The sequence below is a fragment of the Lissotriton helveticus genome, chromosome 1_1 (assembly GCF_964261635.1).
Source record: "Lissotriton helveticus chromosome 1_1, aLisHel1.1, whole genome shotgun sequence".
Taxonomy (NCBI): Eukaryota; Metazoa; Chordata; class Amphibia; order Caudata; family Salamandridae; genus Lissotriton; species Lissotriton helveticus.
In genome coordinates this window covers 432330563-432345704 of record NC_136057.1, presented here as the reverse complement: position 1 = coordinate 432345704, position 15142 = coordinate 432330563, and positions in this window count along the sequence as shown.

The window sequence follows — 15142 nt, the reverse complement described above, 5'->3', positions numbered from 1 at the left end:
AAAATTCGCTTTGGTAGAAGAATAAACATTGTAATGGAAAGGTTCAAATTCTATTCTCGTGAACAAAAAGCCGACGAAACGATTGAAGATTATGTTGCAGCATTACGTTCTCTTGCTTGTTCTTGTTCTTTTGAGACTATATCTTACGAACAAGTTCTTAGGGACCAAATTATGATGAAGACAAAAAGCAAAAAGATCCAAGAAAGACTTTGGTTAGGAACAGAGACTACATTAGCTGCAGTGGTGAACATAGCAAAGGGCATAGAACACTCCGAGTTATTTGTGTCAGAAATAAGAGGGAAGAGTCAAAAGACAAACGTACCTGAGACCGAAGTAGCTATTGTTAAAAGTCAACCAACCTCGAATGTTTCTAATAGTAAAAGTAATTTCAAGAAAGAATATGTAAGAAATGTTAATGAAAACAGGAATTTTGTAAAAAGAGGTACGATTCTTTGTTATAGATGCGGAAGTTCCAACCATGTAGGCAATTACAGAGGTTGCCCTGCTTGGGACAAAGTTTGTGTAAAATGCAAGAAAAAAGGACATTTTGGTAACGTATGCAAGTCAGGACAGAAAATTAATTACATATCACCTGAAGAAGAAGAGGTTCTTAATAGTTTGAATTGTATACTTTCTGTGGATGAGTGTGTTCAAAAGAATTTTCCCTCTTGTACAATCTTTATAGATGATAAACCTGTTGAGATTTATGTCGACTCATGTGCATGGTACACCATTATTGGCAAGAATATCTTTGAACAATTGTGGTGTCAAAGAGAATTATTGAACCCAGATATATATCCTGGTGGGTACACAGGACAAAAAATTGCTCTAGAGGGATATTTCTGGGCGAAGATATCCTTTAAGAATAGAGACACAAGAGCTAAAGTATACGTTGCTACTAAAGGAGTATCCATTCTTAGTTGGCCTCATCAACGTGATCTGGGAATAAAATTAGACCCTAATGCTAATCCTCCAGTCTACGTTGATGACCCTTCTTACGTAGAACCGAAAATTGCCTCAACGATAAATTTAACCTTGAACTCATCTAGTAGGTTCACTGAAATGATTTTAGAAAAATTTCCAGAGATTTTTAATGAAAAATTAGGAAAATATGTTGATTTTAAACACAAAATCATACTGAATGATAAAGCTGTTCCTGTTAGACATAAAGTGAGAAATGTTCCCTTAGCTTATAGACCAAAATTAAAGGAAATGTTAGATGACTTAGTCAAAAGGAACATTATTGAACCAATTGAATCATCCCCTTGGGTTTCACCCATAGTACTATCACTTAAGAGTTCAGGTGATCTTCGTTTGTGTGCGGATCTTCGCAGCCTAAACAAAGAAATTTGGATAGATAAACACCCTTTGCCTAATATCCATGAGTTGATTACCGCATTGTCAGGAGCCACTGTATTTTCTACCATCGACCTAGCTAGTGCCTACCACCAAGTGGAGTTGCATGATGACTCCAGGAAGTTAACCGCATTCGTTACTCCAGAAGGCATGTTTCAATATCTACGTATGCCTTTTGGTCTAGCGAGTGCGGCTTCCGTATTCCAACGTTTAATGAAATAGTTGTTAATGGAATGCAAAGGAGCTATAGCTTTCCAAGATGACATATTAATTTTTGGAAAGGATAGCTGTGAACATGATGAGTATTTAGTTACTGTCTTAGAAAAAGTTAGATCTAAAGGTCTTACCTTGAAATGTAATAAATGCAAATTCAGGCAAGAGAAGGTGGAGTATTTAGGCCACGAAATTTCAAAGGATGGTATCAAGCCTAAAATTAACCATGTACAATGTATTGTTAATGCTCCCACACCCGAATCTAAAGAACAATTGCTTTCCTTTTTAGGACTAACCGAATTTTATGGAAAATTTTTACGTAATTATTCAGACATAGTACATCCACTTAGAATTTTACTAAAAAAAATGCAAAGTTTGAATGGGGTAAGGAACAACAGAAATCTTTTGAAATTTTAAAATCTAAAATTGTTGAAGCTCCATTTTTGAGGCTGTACTCCGTTGGTAAGGAGTGCATTGTTTATGTTGACGCGAGTAATGTTGGTTTAGGCGCTGTATTGATGCAGAAAGATAGGTCTGGAGAATTTGTGGTGTCGTATGCCTCCAGAGCTTTACGTAACGCTGAGAAAAATTACTCAACTATAGAAAGGGAGTTACTTGCCTGTACTTGGGCATCTCAGCATTTCAGACAGTTTTTGTGGGGAACCAAATTTTCTTTGAGAACTGACCACAAACCCTTAATTACTATGTTGTCTGCAGGTGGAGGAAGAGTGCTTACCGCTCGTTTAGCAAGGTTAGCAGCAAAATTACAAGAACACCGTTGTGAAGTTGTGTATGTTCCAGGACGCTTAAATGTTCATGCAGATTGTATGTCACGTTTTCCTACGAGTATAACTGTTGGTGAAAGTGTTGAATGTGATGTTGCATACTCCATTGCTGATGTGAATGTAATTTTGAGTAGAGAGGGTTCTTTGGTTCTGTCACAGAAGGATTGGTTGGAAGCTACGAATAATGATGAAGTCTTGACCTTAGTTAAGAAATTTATGACTAATGGCTGGCCTGAAGAAAGGAAACTCTCTGGTGAATTAGCGTCATTTTATAAAGTCAGAGATGAACTAATGTTATGTCAAGACATTATTGTGAGATCTGATAAAATCGTTCCTCCAATGAAGTTCAGGGAGACCATTTGTAAGTTAGCGCACGAAGGACACATGGGTATGTCCACAACTAAGAGGAGAATTAGGGAGCATTACTGGTGGCCTGGTGTCGATTCCATGGTGGATAATTGGGTAAGGAGTTGTTCCCCTTGTTTGTTGAGTGACAAATCTGTAAAAAAATGTCACTGTTGAGTTGACTCCTGTTGAATATGCCAAAGGTCCTTGGCGGAGAGTAGCTATTGACATTATTGGACCTTTCAATTATCAATCTGGAAAAGAGTTGTTTGGTTTGGTTTTAGTAGACTACTATTCGAAATGGCCGGAATTGAAAATTGTGGAGAAGATTTCCTCTGAGAGTGTGATTGAATTTGTCGACGAAATATTTTCAAGAGAAGCATTACCAGAGGAACTTATTTCAGACAATGGTCCGCAGTTCATCAGTAAAGAATTTGAAGATTTTCTTAGTAAATGTGGAATTGCACATAAGAGAACCTCGAATTATTTTCCACAATCTAATGGCCAAGTCGAGAGGTTTAACAGGGTTATTAAGGAATCTTGTCAACTAGCTGTGAAAAGTGGTTTGAAGTGGAAGAAAGCTCTCCAAACGACTTTACTAACTTATCGCCTATCTCCTAACTCTGTCACTGGTTTATCTCCGTTCGAGTTATTACGCGGCAGGAAACCTGGTTCTCGACTCTCAGCCTGGTGGTTAAAAAGTAATTCTTCCTATGAGGTGGACTTTAAAGAATTGAAAGACAAAATTGGTAAATACCAGGAGAAGATGGTACAACACTTTTCCAAGAGAAAGTATAATGTTTGCAGACTAAAAATTGGTGATTTCGTACGTGTGAAATTGGGTGGTTTATTACACAGAAGAGTATCAAAATGGTCTGACCCTGTTAAAGTAATTGAATTTTTCAGCAAAGCCGTTAGAGTGGAAGGAGACAAAATTTGGAATTTACGAAGAATTTCATTATGTAAGACTACTGTTGTTCCTTTCACTCAAAAGACTTCTTCACCAGAAAAGAATGTATTGAATCACAATTCTGGTAGTTTTTCTGGCACACATGAAGTTTATGACAATCTGGAAAGTAAGTTTGTAAATATTTCTGATGTAGTGATTAATTCTAATGTGAGATCAGATGTAGATGATGAAATAGTTAACCATTCATTGAATGAGGATTGTCACGAAATTTCTTTAAGACGTAGCGAACGTGTAAAATGTGTTCCTTTAAAGTTCAAAGACTATGTTAAAATTTAAAAACTATACTTTAATTTATCCTCTTCTGGGTTTTTTTTGTGTGTTTTTTTTTAAATTTTGTTACAAGGGGGGAGGTGAGTGGTATTCTATGTATTGATGTCATTTAGAATGACCTTATGTCACTTGGAATGTTTATGCTTAAGACACTGAATCAGTTGCTGAGAAGTTGGACTGAGAAGACTGTCTCCTATCCTCTTGTGGTTGTTAAGCTGTTCTTCTTACAGAATAAATCTACTCTGAACCTACTTTCGTGTAGTCCCCATTACTACAATACACTTGAAAAGTAGTACCACCATAAGAGAAGAAAATATATCTTGGTCTCATCCATTATGAGAGCACACCACCCTGTGTGCTCTCATAATGGATGGAGGGAGATCAACTATGATGTCAGTAGCTACTGTATCTCATGGTTGACTAGGAATGGAAAAATGTTGCATGCAACCAAATTGCTTTTCATGAGTTGATTTACCTTTACCAGCACAAACTGGATAAGCCTTAACGTGTTCTTCCTCAGCTTAAAACAGTAAATGACCACCAAGAGGATTGAAGGACTAAGTAGACGGTAGATTTGACAACTTGATGACCAGAGGTTGTTGTATTGTGATATCAAAGAGTCTGTCGACAATTGCCAGTGACAGGCGTGAAATAAGATGAAAGATGTAGCCGAGGTATAATGATTAAATAGGTTTATTGATGAAGTTTAGGTCAGTATCACAAAAGCCCCACCAGGAGCAGCTCCCTTGCTGCTCACCCCAATCTCTCAACTAACATTCATCCGCCCAATCTCTCAACTGACATTCATCCACCAGGCATCCCCAACATTCTATTATCTCATCACACATACCAACATTCCACTGTTCATCCACACTGACTGGGAAGCAAGACAAATAAGCAAGGAAGATGCATTGCACTCAAACCAAGATACACCAAGGCGCCTTAGGGCTTAAAGCCAGACTTCATCATGAACATCCCATCCACGCCAGGACAATGTCTCAGAGAAAACTTTGACAAAAGTTCGAAAAAGGATCAGTCAAAGAGTGACTGGAGGTAGCTTTTCTCTGGATCATCGCTTACTGGCGTGGAAAGAAAAGAACTGAAGTCAGCACGCTGGGGTGGCTCTTATATAGGGACAATGCACGTCACTTTCAGAGCAGACGATGCCACGTGGAGACAAACTACACTACCCACTGGCGCACAGAGGTACAACTCACAAAAAAATCTCCAAATCCAGTCTGACGCCTGGGGATAATTCTAAGGTAAGGAAAGCTTTCTCCCTGAAAATGGACATCATGATGATAAATCAAAGGTACATTGTACAGTAATTCTTCTAACTCTCTTTTGTCAAGAATAGGATGAGCACCTCTTACTCTTTGAAGAAAGGAGCATTTTATGGCAGTGACTCATCTTGGCAAATGAACAGAAGGTTCACCAACTTCTGATTGTACTGTCTTGAGATTGCATCGGCTTCAGCGATCTGAGATACAGGAGAGTGCTGAACAAGTTACTTACCTTGGGTAACGTCTTATCTGATAGAGACTCTATCTAGCCGCAGATTTCTTACCTTAGACTTATCTCAAGGCGTCAGGCTGGATCCGGCAATTTTTCATAAGCAGTACCTGTCTAGGCAGCGTCGTTTGGCTCTGGGTGCGGTCATCTGCGCCCCAAATTATGTGCGTGGTGCCTATATAGGTGCCACTACAGACCAATTATGTCAGTTTCTTTTTGCGATTTTCCACGCCAAAAGCGCAGAGCCAAGAAGAACACTGACAACTGGTGTGTGGAACTAAGGCCTTGTCAAGAGAACATCCCTGTATCTGGAAATCTGCTCGCAGAGTGGGGAGAATGCGTGGCTTGATAAAGAATTTGCAGCTAAATATGTCATTACCGAAGGTAAGTAACTTGTTAATCTGACAGAGACTTCTAGCCGCAGCTTCCTTACCTTAGAATAAATACCCAAGCAGTTCATTCCCGGAGGTGGGTCAGCGAACATGATTTAAACCAGAAAGTCCTACAGGACTGAACAAGCAGAGTGCCCAACCCAAAGAACCCAACTGTCCAGGGTGGCCAAGATTACATTGCAAGCTTACAACTGTCACCATTCATTCTCCTTGCATGAAGGTGGAATTTGACAGGTTCTGGTGGAAAACCATCCTCTGCTGCTGCAACAGAATATCCTCCCTAAGGGGCAGCCTGATCATAGGGCCGATGGCTATGCTCAACAGCTTGGGATACCAAAGTCTCCAAGGCCAGTCTAAAGCCACATGGATAACTTGGGCCTGGTCGGTCCCGTTTTCTTGAGAAGTCTGGGTAGAGGTGGCATGGGTGGAAAGGTGTGCAGGAGTCCAGAACCCCACTCAAGACAAAAAGCGTCTCGGAGTGAGAGCCGCCTTAGAAACTCCAGTGCATAGAAGTGCTGATGTGCGTTCTCTGTGGTGGAGAACAGATCTATCCAAGGCTCTCCCCCTGCTGAAAGAGACCTTACACCACCTCCGGATAGAGATGCCATTTGTGATCCGCTAGGCATCTTCAGCTGAGTCTGTCTGCCCTGGCATTCAATGAGCCTGCAAGATGTTGAACCACCAGGGAAATGCCCTGAAGTTCCAGCCATTTCCAGAGACACAGGACCTGTTAATATATGGTCCTTGACCCCATTTGGCCCTGTTTAGTGGTACCACATGGTGGTGGTGTTGTCCGTGAACATATACAAAACAGATAGAAGGAGGGTCCCAGGGAAAGTTTAGTGACCTACCAATGCTACTGTCCCTGCATTAACAATTAAACCAACATTGGGTAGCATGAAGTCAAAAAAGAAAAGGAAAACTATCTATGTAGAAGTAGGAGAGGGAACTAATCAAGTTAAACTAATGATATGTGCTACTATAGTCACGCAGAGGGTATCCACTCCCTTTGACCGGATTCCCATCAGTCACCACACGAGTCCGCCCTTCATCATCTGGGATCCTTTAAACCAAACTGATGGAGTGGAATGCCCACAGCTGACTGGCAGATGTCAAAGCCTAGCCTGTGGGATCCAGTGGTTTTAGGTATCGAAAGGGGGGGTGTATGTCTGGTGGTGACTGAAAAGCAGTGCTAGAGATGTGAAAAGTGTGAGTGAATAAGTGAAATATTAGGAATAATAAAATTGGGTAGTGAAGGAAAGGAAAAACTTTATTATGCCTTCCTTCATTCCCAAATCAATAAAAAGTGCGTAGTGGTTTCAACAAATAACCACTAAAGAGAATGAAAGGTCTGCAGACTTTTTTTGGACCCAGCCGGTATCCTGCTGCTTCTTCAGGACCATTAACGCTACTGCTACAAAAAATAGTTAAAAAGGTAAAAAGTTACCTGAGTGTTCGTTATATCGTCTTTCTCCTTACTTCATGTTTCACAGGAAATGAGAGAACAAATACATAGATAGAAAACACACAACATGTTGTTATGGTTAGATCGCTGTGTTTGAAATATCTTTGAAAGCAATCATCATTGAGAGCCAATATATGTCTATCTTTATGATTATTCATACAGGCCTCATATACATCCCTTGTATAAACTCGCTTACCTAAGTGGTAAGAGAGAATAGCTCCACCTCACCTGGCTACAGCGCAGGTAAACGGAGCACCGCTCTAGGGGACAAATAGACAGAAAAGGAGAAGTGACACACAAACATCTAGTTACTTGTATTGCATAGCTGTCAGTGAAGGAACCAAATCAATACTTTATATTTTTACATGGCTTGTTTAGAAAGCGGCTACGTCACAACCCGGTGGTTTTGCCATAGCTATGAGTTATCCAAGTTTACATAACCTCTCTATTTCATAAATCAGCCTAGCTTGCTTAGAACTGACTATGTGCAAATGGTTATATCGCAACTCAGTGTTTGCCTGTATGTGAGCCGGGCCAATACAGGAAATGAAAGCCGAAAAAACGAGAGAGAAACACCAATGGCTAATAGCCCGTGGTCGGGCGTAGCTTCCTCAGTTCCGTTTAGATCTAGACTTGATGTCTCATACAAGTGCCAAAAATTGCTCGTTTGCAGCCAAGTTTGCCAATGTCTGCCCGTGCGCATGCGGGCTGATACTATGCGAGAAAGCTGTTCACTCGCATATAGGAGACTTAGAGTCCATAGATACCATCACCTCCAGGAGAAGTAGGAGTAGTTACCGCCGCGTCTTTCACTAACCTGTCCGTCGGTACTCCGGACGTCCCTCTGGGCTGTCGGGGAGGTACCTGCACGGCGGTCAAAGCGGCGTTTTCTACTAGTTTCTGGTGTTTCGCGTCACACTTGGCGCGTCATTGTTTCGCGACGTCGAGGGATTCTGGGAAATGAAGTTCTCTCGGTCAGTAGTGTTTTATTTAAACAAATAAAGTCCACACGGACATACAAGGAAGAGGGTAGTTCAACATTATTGTAGCCTCCTCCTTCAACTAACGCTGTTCTTTGGTATGGAACTCACATGTGACTTTGTGAAGAGCCGTTTTACAGGCAAAGTCGATGATTTTAAGAACGAGGACGATTTTATAACAGTGGAAATAACCATCATGCACTGGCATGCTTCCCAACATTGCAACTTGCTATTCTTTTCGGCAACGGGGGTATTTTTAAATTCTTGAGGAGATTCATTCACAAGTACCTACAGATGTCATCTACAGTGACATCAGCGGGTGGTAGTGCGTATTGTATTATCTCTTCATAACGGAGCTAATATTCCGTTAGAGACGTATTTCTCATTCAATGACAAATTTCAACATGGAAACATAGAAAAGCTGTATTCTTTATTAAGGATATATACTGATCATGGAGTCAAACACCTTAGAGACCTACTACAGGAACTGGGTCTCAATAGTCCAAAGATAGTTACCCTTGAACTGGGTGTATGAAAAGACATCCAGACTGTAGCAATATGTAGAGTGCAGAAGTTCCAGACAGATTTACCGTTCTTTCCCATTCTTTAAAGCGACATCCAAGGAATGTCTTCATTGAGCCCGATTTTGTCTGAGTTGAGTTTATAAACCAATTTCTGCTCTTTCTTGAATAGGAACTTACTAACATCAGTTACATAGGGGGGAATCAGTGGTTGTTCAATTACAGTCCACCTTAGGTCGGTAGGTCGATGCCCAACCTCCACGAAATGATTTGTTAATCTGGTGGCTTGTTTTGAACATCTGATTGAGCTCTTATGCTCAGAGATCCGCACTTTTATTTTGCGCGTAGTCATCCCTACGTACTTCTTGCTGCAGGGACATGTAATTAAGTAAACTAGGTTCTGGCTATTACAGTTTGTGAACTAGGGGTCTTCAATAGAAGAATTAGGTACAATATATACTAATCCTATTGCAAACAGTGTCAATTCAGAAGTGATTACTAGATCGCCATAAGATCTGTAAAAAACAGGGTACACACTTATGCAGCCAAAACAGGATCGCAAGTGGTTGTCAGTGACACTCACAAAGGTCATAATCATGGATTACCATCAAAAATCTCTTATAGATCTATATTCTCATCTGGTCATCCAGGAGAACTGGGGTGATCTGTCCCTAAAGCATTGGGACCATATGCACACACAGTAGCAAGGAAGTCTCAGTCAGTCAAACCCACAGCACTATGTGGACCATGAATTAGAGGATAAGTATGGGAAAAAGTGCAGTGCAAAATGTGATAAAGTGGTGACTTAAAACAGAGTGGTGAAAACAGAGAACAGACAATTTTATTTTAAATGGTTGTTTCACCCTCTGATTAAAACCAAGAACAGTGCAAAAGGCGAGACAGTCCTAAAAAAATATCGACCGTCTCAAATAAAGGCCAACATGTTTCAGCCACTAGGAAAAAGAGGTTCCTCAGGCTTTCTTCAGGGCCTCTGTTCATAAGAATTTGCTACCGCTATAGTGAAAATAATATAAGTTAAAGTGAGTAAAAAAGGATATAGTTGGACACATTAGTCCATAAGTAACTTGCTCCGTGTCAAAACTGGAGTAGTCTCACATCTAAAAAGGAAACAAACACAAGGATCTCAGTTAAGTATACACAGTGTTACCCCTCTGTGTTGAAAAGGAATTCAATAAGTTATCACTCACCCAGGCTGACCGGGGGTGAAGCCTCACCTCTCCTGGTCCCTGCTCAGGCTGGCGGAGGCCCCGCTCTATAGGAGAGAAGTATAGAATGTTTTACGTGAAACCCACTGCCCAACAAGAAATTCGAGTTCCTACCAAATGCACAAACATAAATAACTTCTCTCTCAACGGCGCTCATTTGTAGGCATCCCAACCCGCTATACACTAGACTACACAAACTGGATATCCGTCATAGGGGTCTGGGCTGGCTAAAAAACAACCCACTGTTGCGGACTGTATTCAAAATAACGTATATTTCAATGTTCAGAGGATTACTCTCACTGCGATGTCACCAAATCATCAGACCACCCTGTAGGTGGCTAGATCTGCAACCCCATGAAAAGGACCCCTTTTAGTTTGGAAACCCTTACTGGGGGGAGGCTAACGCCCAGGTTCTTAAAAGTATGGCATTCGAAAAGGAGATGCATGCCCGACATGTCAGGCGTAGACTAACCTGTCCGTCGTTGCCTCGTATGTAGGCGATGAGTCAGGGGGGAGGCATGGGTGTGCCGCATAGTGAAGCCTTTCTACAAAATCTTCGATAGAGGCGGAGTCCTGTAGCCCGGGGCCCGCCCACTTCCGGGATTACGTGTTTATGTTCGTGTTAAATCGCGATACTTCCCGCATCAGGAAATATTTCTATTTGGATTTTAAACCTCTTGATCAGCATGTCAATAAAAAAATTATTATTTGAAACCTACAAGACAGCGCAACACAGAATGTCTGGACTATGGTCCGAAGGTTTACATATCAAATCGCGCGGGACCATAATGGACTACAGAATGACGTCAACTAATGACAAAATGTAGTCCAGGGTATCCCCGTCCATTGCCAATGCACGAATTAGAATATGTGCAAGTAAGGAATCACACTGAGCTAGAGAGAACTCGAGAGTACTATTGCAGAGTGTGTACAATCTTCTCTTATTCACATGGAAATCTGGTGAAATTTCTGAAAACTGTTGGCACAATATAGCATTCCATTAGGGACTCCCTTAAAGACTGGACCAAGGGATATCGTCATTATGTCCTAGGGAGTCTGTGGAAAGTTTATATATCCAACGTTGTTCTTTAGTGAACAGAAACTTAGAAACATCCCCAGTATGTATAGGTATGAAGGGCTTCTCTAGGATCGTCCAAGTAAAATCCTCTTCTGCATGTCTTAGTTCAACAAAGTGTCTTGTCAGTTTCGTTAAGGTCTTTTTGCATCTGAATGCACTCTTGTGTTCAAGCATCCTGAGTCGGACCTTACTCGTGGTCATGCCCACATATTTGATGGCGCATGGGCATGTCAATAAATAGATCACATGTGAACTAATACAATTCGTAAAAATCCGCTGTTCCCAAGGACGTGCGGTGCCAATGTCAATTTCTGTAGTGTGTCTAGTCTGTGGACATATCGAACAACATCCACAAGGATGATGCCCTGATACTGCTGGTAAGTCCCATAAGGTGCCTATTGGGCGTTTCGGGGTCTCTTTTGGACGCGTGTGTACCAGGCGGTACCGTAAATTAATCGACCGTTTAAAAGAAAACAAAGGCGGCTCAATCTTATCAGCACTAACATTTAGAATTCGCCAATGTCGGTTCACAATCTTTTGTACCTGATTAGATTTGGTACTGAAGGTACTCACAAATGTGAGACGGTTAAGTGTCGGCTTCACTTGAGGAGGTGCCAAAAGAGCATCCCTGTGATTATTCGCTGCACGTTTCATTGATTGCTTTATCAGGCGTTTTGGATAATCCCTTGCTTCCAACTGCCGGGACAAGCTCTCTGAGTGTTTGGAAAAAGCCTCTTTGGTCGAGGATTTTCGCCGAACACGGAGAAATTGCCCATAGGGCAAATTGTCTCTCAGAGACTTTGGATGTTGACTACCATATATTAGAAGAGAGTTCCTTGCCATAGGTTTTCGGAAGAGCTCACTCTCAAGACCAGTTGCGGTGGCATAGATGGATAAATCAAGAAAGGAAAGTCTGTCCTTACTTATTTCAACCGTGAAGCGTAAATATCGGTTCTGGTTGTTCAGCCAATGATGGAACTGTAAAATAGAATCACGGTCACCTCTCCAAACCACTAGAACATCATCTATATATCGTTTAATGTGTCCAACTATATCTTTTTTACTCACTTTAACTTAAATTATTTTCATTATTATTTAGCAAATTCTTATGAACAGAGGCCCTGAAGAAAGCCTGAGGAACCTCTTTTTCCTAGTGGCTGAAACATGTTGGCCTTTATTTGAGACGGTCGATATTTGTTTAGGACTGTCTCGCCTTTTGCACTGTTCTTGGTTTTAATCAGAGGGTGAAACAACCATTTAAAATAAAATTGCCTGTTCTCTGTTTTCACCACTCTGTTTTAAGTCACCACTTTATCACATTTTGCACTGCACTTATTCCCATACTTATCATCTAATTCATGGTCCACATAGTGCTGTGGGTTTGACTCACTGAGACTTCCTTGCTACAGTGTGTGCATATGGTCCCAATGCTTTAGGGACAGATCACCCCAGTTCTCCTGGATGACCAGATGAGAATATAGATCTATAAGAGATTTTTGATGGGAATCCATGATTATGACCTTTGTGAGTCTCACTGACAACCACTTGCGATCCTGTTTTGGCTGCATAATTATGTACCCTGTTTTTTACAGATCTTATGGCGATATAGTAATCACATAAACAAAATAGAATCCACTCAAGTGGTAGTACTGGTCCCTACAATGGTAGGGAGCACACAGTGTTGTGTAAAATACCCCTCACACACCAACAGGCCCCTTGGTGTCATGCTTCATCATTGGGGTCTTCGCACCCCTCTACGGGATGCGGCGTGCTACGACTCACGACTACGTAGGAGCACTTGAAGTGTACTATGTGTAGGTGCGTGTGAGGGGGGATAAATGTGAGTGGTGAAGTGGTGAAAAGTGATAGTTAAAAAATACCTGGCGCGTAGGGTAAAAATAAACTTTATTAAGCCCTCGGCTGGTATTATTAAAAGGGTGCAGGATGAGGTTGTTACTGTGTTTTAAGGTACATCAACCTCAAAAGGTGCGTCGACATGTTTCGGAGTGTAAAAACTCCTTCTTCAGGACGAGGGAGTGCACAAACCTCCTCACCTTACTCACATATAGTGTAGATGTCAAAGTGATTGGTACTATCTACAAAAAATTAGATGTAATGTTCCTAATTGTGTTTATAATGGTCTGTTGTGCCCAGTTGGCGATAATTTGAAACAAGACCTGTAAAGATAAAAGGTTGATAAACACTATCATCGCAGTACGACGTAGGTTCCCATCAGGTAAGTAACCTGTTCAAAAAATAATGGGTGGTCTGTGACCAGGTAAATTCTGGACCCCCAAAAGAAAAAGAAAAAGACACACATAGAGACAGAGACACATACATTACACTAAATAAGTCATACATTTCTCCTGGGTAGTTGTGTTACTGGAGAAAGATTGGTTAGTTCAATGCTTACTTATATATTAAGACTGGATGGCCTCATGAGCCCTGCGTGGTATTGGGGGTAGTCTTCCGGCTCAATGCGGCTACCTAAAGGATATAGGAGGCTTAATTCAGGTTTTTTTCTGTTGGTACTACTCACGGGAAATGAAGACATGGTTCCCTAAGTATCAAACTCACGGTTACAGCAAGCCTCGATGGGCTGTCTTCCCCTCAACGCGGCTCCGACGTAATGCCGTGTTTTCTGAAGACTTTCCCCTTAAATACTGTAAGGTACGTGCTTAATTGCTGCTTAATTGAAGGCGGATGAAGCCCAAAAAAGGAAAATAACTCTGATTAGTTTGCCGGTTGTGCGCGGTTGGGCTGGGCGTAGTCCCGTCGAGGGCGCAGGAGTAGTGAAGGGCCCCGTTCTCTATGGAGATGGGCGTTTTTCTAAAGCGCATGCACGCGGGAGTAGTGCGAGACCCGGTTCACTGATGTGGATCTAACGCGCATGCGCAATATCGTGCCATAACCCTGCGCGTGAGGAAATGAAGGAAACTAATGTTTATTTTCAAGGGGCCAAATATGAATATTAAAGCCATGAGGATAACTTTCTGAACGAGCATTTAAACTCGTATTTATGTGCAAAGGGTCGCCGCAATTATTGGGGACACAGTTAAAAACAGTTGCTCACTCAGATCATATTCAGCTGGGGTTGTGATAGTCAAGCCTCTGCATATCTCAATCTCGTATAGAGGGGCATGCAGTACCCAACCAAGACCTAACTACCAATTACAGATGGGAAGTAAAGTATAGCTGGTTTTTTAATGCGGTTCATAAATTAGACCTATGAGCCCATAAGTCATCGCAGTTGGCCCCATGGGATAGAGTCATTAAGTCCCTTGATGTCAGTGCCCAACCGGAAAACCCACCTCTGCTCCTTCTCTAGTAGGCCGACATCTGTGGGGAGCTGTTCAATTACTGTCCAGTGTAGTTCATTGACACAATGTTGTGCCTCCAGAAAATGTGCTGCCATTTTTGTGGTTGATTTTTTGCACCTCACGTTGCTCTTATGTTCATTTATTCTGGTCTTGACTGCCCAAGTGGTCATACCCACGTACTCCAAGTTACAAGGGCAGGTGATAAGATAAACGACATTTTTGCTGTTGCAATTAGTGAACACTCGTTGTTCCCATGTTGTGCCATTCGTAAAAGTTAAAGTATTGCTTTTCTTTGTTAAGTGACAACTATTACAATTACCGCATAGGTGGTGTCCCTGCACTCCTCGTAACTGTGGTTTAGTTGCTGTGCTTTGCGGTCTTGTGTGCACAAGGATGTCTTTGAGGTTCATACCTCTCTTGTGGGCAAAGAGAGGTTTCTCCAACTTTAACGTGCCACTAGTGAGTATCCGCCAGTGTCTGTTCACCAGTTTGGTTACCTGGTTGGAGAGGGTGCTATATGTAGTGACACATACTGGTCTGTTCAAAGTTTCGTCTTTTGGGACTTTTTCTTCCAGTAGTGCCTCTCGATTGTTATTATGAGCCCTTTTCATAGCATTCTTTATAACCTTTTCTGGGTATAGTCTCTGTTGTAGTTTTTTGCTCAAATCCTGGGCTTGGGACTTGTACCTTGCTACGTCGCTACAGTTGC